The sequence below is a fragment of the Mesoplodon bidens genome (assembly GCF_964165515.1).
Source record: "Mesoplodon bidens genome assembly, contig: HAP1_SCAFFOLD_81, whole genome shotgun sequence".
NCBI lineage: Eukaryota > Metazoa > Chordata > Mammalia > Artiodactyla > Ziphiidae > Mesoplodon > Mesoplodon bidens.
In genome coordinates, this window is record NW_027672552.1 from 821,949 (window position 1) to 831,435 (window position 9,487).

The 9,487-nt window shown below is 45.4% G+C and overlaps 1 long non-coding RNA gene across 5 annotated transcripts in view; it reads right to left on the reverse strand.

Annotated features, from left to right (window-relative positions):
• LOC308610052 overlaps positions 1-9,487 on the reverse strand; it is a 1,140,458-nt gene that overhangs the window by 373,192 nt on the left and 757,779 nt on the right. The gene's annotated exons all lie outside the window — the stretch shown is intronic.

A 9,487-nucleotide genomic window follows, 5' to 3' on the forward strand; every position in this document is an offset into this window, starting at 1 on the left:
TTCTCACTGTGTTCAGAAGGGAATTGACCCTTTTCAGTTTGGCAATCAGATATACCAGTTTGTCTCCTTCCTGACCCTGTGCCCAGCCAGTCTCATCTGCTCCCTCCTCACCACTGTCTTCTTTACCCTGTGTGAGGCAGAGTCCTTAGCCTGCCTCAGATCCAGTACAAAGCTCCACGTTCTCCACTCCACCCCGCACTGTGTCCGCCTTCCCTAGGCTCCGGCCTCATTCATTCATTAATGCAGGATCTGTTGCTGGTCATATCTCTGGGTGCTGCAAGGGATGTGGAGACTGATAGGGTAACTGGAAAGATAAAACATCCACAAAAAACTCAGTATATAGAGCTTCAGATAAAATGTGGCATGGGAAGGATTTCTTGTGGTTGAATCATTCAGAGCAGGCTTCATGGAGGAGGCAACTTTTGAGAGAGCCTTGACTGATGTGCAGAGTTTGATTTCTAGGTAGGAGTTACAGAAAGTTTTGGTTTTGATCAGAGAGTAAGATTAAAATATTCTTTGACTAGGGAGAGATAAAGGTGTTTCCCAACTCTTTTCAGTCTCAAAAATTGAAGAAAAAAAAGTTAAGGAATGGGATAATTTTGAAATCAACCAAGATAACATATTTGTCTCCTTTTTTGAAATTTTATGTCTTGTGTGTTGGGCACTGTGCAAAATATTTGAGGACAGTGAGCACCTAAGAGTGTTTAGAAGATGGGACGTTTGAAGGAAATGAGATAGGAAAGTAGAGTGGCTGTAAAATTGGTTCTCCAAACCAGAATTTTGCTATGAATAAAATGAGAACTAATATACTTAAAAATATACATATTAATTAAAAAAATTAAAAATTAAAAATTTTTAATTAAGGCAGAAAAGGAAGTAAATAAATAAACTGAAATTTTGACATGGAATGAAATATTTGTTTTTGTTTTGGAATGGGATATTTAAATTAATTGCAAAAATGCAGCTCATGACCTGATGGATTTTACAATCCATTAGGAGGGGATGTAGTTCACTGTGAGAACTCTAGGATTTCTCTGTCCAGCATATTTTATCAGTTCATCCACGTAGTAGCTCACTAGTAACGGGGAAAATGAAGAGAGAGGAGTACAGAATGGCTCTTGTGTGTCTTGTTTGAGTGTCCAGATGCTACTAATTGATATGGGGAAGATAAGAGGGAGGGAACAAAGATTGGGACCAATGGAAGACACTGGGTTAAGTTTAGAAGATTTTACATTGAGGATGTTTAGCAAGCAGTTTAGCAAGCAGTTGTTTTCACTGGCTTGACACTAGCACTGAAATAGCTAACCACTCATTGAAAGAAGCTGGAGAAAGAAAAAAGCATTCAGCCCAGGGCACAGCCCTGGGTTAATCAGACATTTAGGAAAAGCTTTATGCTGTTTGTAATAGGACAGTTTATAAGCAAGTACAATTATGACCAAACATGGAGAGCAAAATATTAAAATTTTAAAAAATTATAAACTACCCAAATGTCAACAAAAAGTAGAATTTAATACTGTAGCACTTAGGATGTCATCATTAAAAATGTCACTTCTGAAAGTTTATAATAACATTAAAATGTTTATGATAGTAGGTGTTTTTCTTTTAAAGTACATATTATTTAAGCAATGTACAATTAGGCACAGCAAAATGTGGGAAGAGATACATCAAAAAGTTAACAGTAATTATTTTGAAGGTGGCAATCTATGAGATTCTTCCTTCTACTATTCCATATCTTTCAAATTCACTAAATAATATTTTCTAGTAGGGAAAACAGTCACAAAAAAAGGATTCTCTTCCCTTTTATTAACATACACATGGCTACGGTTCCTAATTAATACAGAACCTGGACACACAGTAGGCCCTCAATAATCCATGACTGTATCAATACCTGCAATTGAAGACATTTACCTGAGATTTTCTGCCCTGTAAAAAGCCTAACCCTTTCTGCGGGACAGCCTCATGTCCTGCCGTCCTGGATCTTGCAAAGCGTGAAAAATGGCTCTGCCTCTACCCTCTCTGTCCATTGACACTAACGCCTTGACAGGCCTTCACCCGGGGATCCCACGAACTACTGCTCACTGATGGGTCCCGGGGGAAATGAAAGCACTTTGGGCTCACCTGAAAACCACCACCAGGGGACTGTGAGCATCCTCCTTATACTCACTGGTCCTGCAGAGAATCAGAGATGACTTCTTAATTTAGTGTATGGACGGGCACCTTGAAGTCTCGCCGTCCTTCTGACCTGTGCAGGCACTTCCATGGCACTGGCCCCTCTGGGGGCTGGCAAGGCTCACAGGGTAACTGCATTAGGGCCCCCAGCCCATTCCTTAACATTGGCCCTTAACAGTGTTCAAAGCTCTTCACTTGTCCATTCCAGTTCTCAAGGCCAACCCCATTAGCTCATATTAGTATCTCCGCACATCATGGATGAGATCTGAGACTTAGGTCACCTGTGCAAGGCCAGGGCAAGGTGTCGACTTAGCAGAAGTCAATGCTGTTACTGCATTTGTTGCTAAGATCACCCCCATGGAGTTCCCTTGAGTGTCCACCGTGCGGAGGGGGCGGGTGTCCCGCAGGCGCAGCCCCACCTCCAGGGCTTCTGAGGCAGCGGCCTGGGGTGGGGGTTCACGGACTGAGAAGCCTAGAAGCCCACCGGCTGGGATGGAAATGGCGGACGATTCTTCAGACAGGGCAAGGGGGAAGCTCACGCAGGCGTCCAGAAACCTTGCTCAGATCCTGTCTTTGAGTTTAAATCTCAACTTTTGTCTTCCAGAAGCGATGGAAACAGGACCCAAAGCCTGAGGTAAGACGTCTTGCCAAACAGCCGGGAGCAGTCGCCATTACGACACCAAACGGCGCAGCCCCTCAGGCCCTGCCTCTGAACGTGGCCCCGCCTCTGAACGTGGCCTCGCCCCTGAGCGTGACCCCACCCCCAGAGCACACTGGGCAGGGCGTCCGTGTAGAAATCGCTCCCTTTTCCATTTTCTGCAGAGGTTTCCGAGTTCTACTAGGTACGCCCGCCGCTTTGATGAGGTAAACGTGGTCTCTGTCCTCTGAGAAGGTAGATAATTAAGCCAGAAGTGTTCCACAGCATGTGAAAGTGTTGTGAATTGGAAAACAAGGACAGATCCCAGCGTGGGAGGATCAAGGAAAGCATCTGAGGAAAACCTTTCAGTATAATAGGGAGGAAAGAGGAAAGAAAGGATGAGGGTTCGTGATTTGGTTTTGTTGTTGTTGTTTTGAAGTTTTTAATGATGAAAAGTTCCCATTTCATGACTTCTCATTCCCCTGTGGTGGTCCAGCACATATGCTCAACGAGTGAGGAGTGTGGCGAAGTTGTAGGAAAGTGAAATAGTTTTGAGTACTTAGGCAAGAGAATTGACTAAGAAAACAATCATATGAGCACCACCAAGACAGGGAACTTTGTTTCCTTCATTGCTGTGTCCTAAGTGCCAAGTACGTAGTAAACATGGGAAGAATGAATGGATTATTTTCAGGCAATGTTGAAGCTGACCATTAGTTGTAGAACATAAATTTGTGGTGGTACCAACATACTTAACCGTGTGACTTTATCAAAGAGGAATCAGTCCTTTATTAGAAGGCAGGCCTAGAAAAGGTAGAGTTAGATTGTGCCAGGCAGGACATGAAAGGAGAAGGGGGAAGGCTCTTTAGAGTAGAGCTATTTAGGTGTGGGGTTAAGTGATGGACCGTGAAGTTTTTCCTTGGAGAAGGAGGGAATAAAGACAGAATGTTGTCAGATGAACTACAAGTGGCTTGTACTTCCTGAACAGGGTGAGGAATTGACAAACCCAGGGCATAAACTGAAAGAATGAAGGGAGGAATGTCCCAGGCTTCCCTGGTGGCGCAGTGGTTGAGAGTCCGCCTGCCGATGCAGGGGACACGGGTTTGTGCCCCGGTCCGGGAAGATCCCACATGCCACGGAGCGGCTGGGCCCGTGAGCCATGGCCGCTGAGCCTGCGCGTCCGGAGCCTGTGCTCCGCAGTGGGAGAGGCCACAACAGTGAGAGGCCTGCGTACGGCAAAAAAAAAAAAAAAAAAAAAGGGTGGGGGAGGAATGTCCGACTGTATTTTTTCAGAATGAAAAAATATTCCTGGTGATGAGTTCTAGAATATGGCCGTAACTGAACTGGAATGGAGGTAAAGGGCTCTAGGATGACAGTGAGAGGCCAGATTATTGGATGGTCTATCCACATGAATATTAGGCCTCTGACTGATTCCTCCCACTTTGAGTTCCTTTCCTGGGACTCTTTCCTGTCCCAAGGTCTCCATGGAATTGGTATTTCCTGCAACTCTAACCTTCAGTCAGTGGCATGACTCTGGACAGGAAGGTAAACATGGGGCAGTGAGAGAGGGCTATGACAGACATCTGTTTTGTTTTTGTTTTTATTTTGACACTCAAACCTTCACTCACCTTCTGGAAACAGTTCTTCTCTTGCCCTCTGGGAAACTAAGCCCATTCTCAGTCTCAGTCCGTGTGCAAGTGGAGTAGTTGTTCCCCGACTCTCCTACTTTAAGGATGGGTATACCACTCGGGCTTGGCCAAAAAGATTGTTCCATGATTTTGGCAACAGTGATTGGTGAGAGATGGGCACAGGACCCAGCTAGAGACAGTAAGGCACAATAGGACTTTTGAAGGGACTAGTGGAAGAGATAACCCATTTTTAGTTGCACTTGAAGCTTGGAAGATATAGCTTTGAAGTTGCCATCAGAAAGTCTCACAATGAAGCCAGTCCAGAATATAAAGCCAAGAAATGGATAGAAACAATACTGATAACATCAACTGAGCCCCAGTATGAACCCTCTTGCCTAAGGCTAGCCTCACTCCTAGGGTCTTTCAGGTAGCTTAGCAACGGTCTCTTTTTTAAGTCAGCTGAATTGTATTCGCTGTCATTTACATCCAAATAATTCCTCACGCTGTAAGGGAGCTCTCTCTCCCTGGCTCCTTCTTCCATGCTACCACACTAAATGTATATTACCTTCTCTGTCCTTCAGGTTGCTTTCTATAAAAGGGGATAGAGAAACCTGATTCAAAGAGCTGTACAGATTAAGCAGGATAATATACATAAAAGCATAAATGTGTTTCACAGCATTGAAGTACAGTAACAAGCAGTACTGAATTTTTCTAAATTAAACTAAATCTGGCTCAAAGCCCCCATTTTAAAGTATAGAAAGATATTCAGTATTAGTCATTACTTGGGGCCTTTTGCCTATTTAGTTTAGTATTCACTGTCAAACAAATATATAGGAAAGAGCCTCTGATTTAAGTCCACCATGGTGGGACTGGGATATTCATTATCCAGGCCCATTTGGTCCATTAAAAGGCCAAACTAATGGCCTTGGCTTCACAGCCTCTATGCTAAGTATGGGCAGTGCAGCATTTTACTGAAGCTCCCAAAATAATGGCACTTGATGATTAGTCATCTCACCAAACATTACTTCATCCCATAAAAAATCGTGCTGTCTCCTAGAGGACTTCCACACAAAAGCCATCCACATAAGGAACTCATCTTTACATCCTTATTATGGAGTCATTGGAGCCACTGCTACCTTTAGTCAACTCTCCTTCTTTCAACCCAGCACTTATATCAACCCCCATCTCCTCTCTCCTGGGAACACCCAGGTAAATTCTCCTCCCACATGAGAATCTGGACTGGACTGTACAATAGGTATCTCACAACTTCTATTTGGGGTCAGGAAACATGAAATCCATTAATAACCCCTTAGACCAGAAGCCCAGAACTTCCTGTAAAACAGAAGGGGAAAGTTAGCTTTTATTCCTTTTGGAGTCCCCTCTGGCAGGGAGTGGAAACAGCAATCCATAGCTTGGGAAATTATCCTGCCTCAAATGAAGGATGCCTAAAGCTGGGCAAGCATTGCTACAGAGGAAAATTACCCACCCTTGTCATTGTCAGCGCAACCTCCATCCCACAGTGAAGCACTGCTAAACTTGCATAATAATCAGTTCCTTCCCTGCCTGCCCACCCCCACCCCACCTCATAGAAGGAAAGAATAAACCCTGAGTTTCCTGGGAGAGATAAGGAGGCAGCCTCCACAAGTCTTTGAACTGTCTCTTGGCCTCCCTAATGAAGACCAAACATGTACTTGTGTCCCCAGGAAAATAACAGCCTAATTTAGGCTCTAATCCAGGACCAAATAGAAGTTCTAGAAGAAAGGCCTCAGAGAAGAGTCTGATCTCATAGCCTGGACCTCTTCATTGAGACTGCACATTGGGGCACAGTTCTCAGTGTTAATCCCTGTGAAGCCTGCCTAAAGGAATCTGATCCTCTTACGTAGCACCTGGCACCAAAGAAATTCATGATGCCTGAACCTGTGATCTGGGGTTCCTGTGCCCAATCCACGTCAAGGTACCAGTTGATTCATCCATTTTGTTTGCCCTGGTATTAGGTTTGGAGTGTGGGCTTGCGGTTGTAAAAATTCAGATAGACCATTCCTGTCACCTTCTGTATCAGTGACCATTTCTTCAGGCACCACAAAATATCATGTATATGAGACCCCTCCTGGGAGTTGGGATTGAAGGTGGGCCTGGGGCTGGACCTGAGTGAAAGGTAGGGGCTGGGATTGGGGTTTAGTTTGAGGCAAGGGTTGTGGATGTACATGAGGGAGCAGAAGGGGATGGGAATAAAGAAGTGGTGGAGATTCTTGATCCCATATTTTGAATGCAGAAGCATTACAGATTCCATTGAATAAAACAGAGTGAGACTCTAGTGGGGAACTACTACTAGAAGCCAGGAGAGTAGCCACTAGGGACTCACTGTGCAAAGAGGGAAGACCCCAGAAGAGCTGGCTATATTTCTCCTACAAGTTTTCCCCCAAAGTCATGTCATATAGGAGCTGCTGACAAATGCGCAGCTGCTCTGGTTTGCTTTCACTGTTCCAGCCAGTTTGGGGGGCTCTAGTGTCCTTTACATCAAGTGACTGCAATGAATTCCCTGAAAATGTCCGTTGGTATTCTGACATTTGTTTTGAAAATGGTCCCTCTTCCTGTTGTTTCTTCTCTAAACTCTGGAAAGCCATTTTCTTTTTTATTTGTCTCTCCAAGAGTCCCTGGATGTTAAAGCCAAAGAAAGAATGGCTATTGGCCTCCACGTGCTTGGTAACAGAGTGTCCCCAGAGACAGGTGTCTGGTAAATGGAGGGAAACATTCTCTCTCTGAAAATCAGAGTGTGATAATGTGGGGAGGAACACGTTCTTGGCATTAGCTTGCCATGAGGAGAAGTCTGAAATTGACAGGCTTGAATGCTCAGTGCCTCTGAGTGTTGAAACTCAAGTGGACAACCACCAGAGCTATCTGGAGGTTTTTTTTAAAGAAACAAATGGGCATTTACAAGACATGTGACTTTAACTCTATCATACGGCAACCTCTTCACATCTAGGCCTATATGTAGCGAAAAGTTTTCTTTCGAAAGGTTGGGGGGGATGTTGAGAGCAGCTTTTTCATATTATATACACAGGCCTTCTATAAACGGCCAGTAAATCTTCCCAAAGGGTGGCTGGCACTTCCTATTGGCCGCATGTGGTACGTTATTCTACCATTTCTATCTTCCAACATCGAGGTCTTGGTAGAACGACGACCAACCGCCCGATGACCCGCAAACGTTCCACCCGTCGTCGACCGGGGCTCCGCTCACCTTCCGGGCCCGTTAAGGCCTTTGTCCGTCGTTGTCCGGACGAGGTGAGGTCTCGACCAACTGGGGCACAGAGGTCACCTCAGGTCCCGGATCCGCGCGGGTTCCAAGGCCTAAGGGTGGCTGAGCTGGCGCCCACGTAGACCCCCCTTCCCGGGCCCTCGAGGCTCTAACGGCCCTCCACGGCGTTCCAGTGGCCGCCATTCTTCTCGCCTTGCCACGCCCGACGCCCAAAGGCGCCACGTCCTCGGTGGCCTGCCGGGGGCTTCGCCTAACCCCTGCAGCGTGGGGTCAAGAGACCCGGCGGTGAGCGGGATCTGGGCTCCGAGGGGCCGCCGCCATTAGGTCGCGGAGGTGGGGGTGGGGGAGCAGTTCGTTGCTGCTTCCAGGCTCGGGCCCTGTCAGTGGGCAGCTGCGGCGAGGGCTCTGGGGCTCGGCAAGACGCAGCCTGAGCGTGTCCCGGGGGCCCCCCAGTTCACCTGCCGACCAGAGGCCGGAGGGCCTGGAGGGCCCCGGGCTAGAAGGCCGCGATCCGCTTCTTACCGCGCTCTCTGCCGGAACTCAAAACTTTTCTTTTTCTTATTCTCAGTTGACCTAATAATAATAATGATAGGGTATTGGGTGATTATAGTATATGGATAAGTGAAATAAATGACATCAGTGTTACAAGGGACAGGAGGGAGGAATTGGGAATTCTGTTATAACGGAACCTGCACTACCTATGAAGTGGTATAATGTTCTATATAAAAGTGGCCTTAGATTAGTTGTAAATGTATATTACAAATTCATGGGCAACCATGAAAATGTTTGTTTAAAGAAGAATACTTGACATGCTAAGAGAAGAGAGAAATGGAGTCGTATAAAGTGCTTGTTTAAAATCAGAAAAGGCAGAAAAAGAGAAGAAGAAAAAAGAATACACATAATAAATACTAAACAGTTACATATATGGCAGATATTAATCCAACTATATAAAAAAACACTAAATGTAAGTGTTCTAAATTCACCAATTAAAAGACAGACTGTCAGTGGATAAACCAAGATCCAATTATATGTTGTCTACAAAACACCCACTTTAAATATAAAGACACAGATGCAGTTCTCTGGTCAGCCTCAAGGACATGGTGCTTGGATCAGATTGAGGAATGGGGGAGCAGGACAGGGTCAGAATATGGGAAAGATGAGGCATGAACTTTGTTCCACCAGTAAGGACATTCTTTCCCTTCACTTTTTCTTTCTTTCCCACTCACTTTAAGACATCTTTTGCTTACTCTCAGCTGTATTTTACCCTGGGAGGTAGGTGGCTGCCTGGTCAACATTCCTACCACTGACAGCTGAGTGGTGTTTTTCCTCTGCAAAAAAAAACCAGTCATCAACTGAGCAGCCTGAAAAAATATCCTGGGAGGGGAACCACTTCCCCAGGGTGCCTTTCTAGTAAGGAAACCTCCATGTCAAGTTTAAAGTATGCTCTCCAGATACATTAACATGACCCACATGACAGATTCTTAAGCAGCTGCTGTGCTGTTCCTGGACCCTACGGCAAGTAGCCCAGGGTCCAGTAGAGCAGCACCTCCGCCCAAATAGTGCCATTCAGGGTTGAGCACCCTGTAGGAGCCTCTGGTCACTGAGTTCTAAATAATGATTAAGCTGTTATTTCTTCTTCAGCATTATTTTCAGAAAGTATACCTGTACTTAACGCTCCTCAGGTATAAAAGACCTATCTCCCCTACTTCTCTAAAGGATATAAAACATTCAATGAGGGGGGATATGTGGGCTGCTATACATTTTCATTAAGGCTAAGCTAAGTGGCAGAAGACAAAGCCC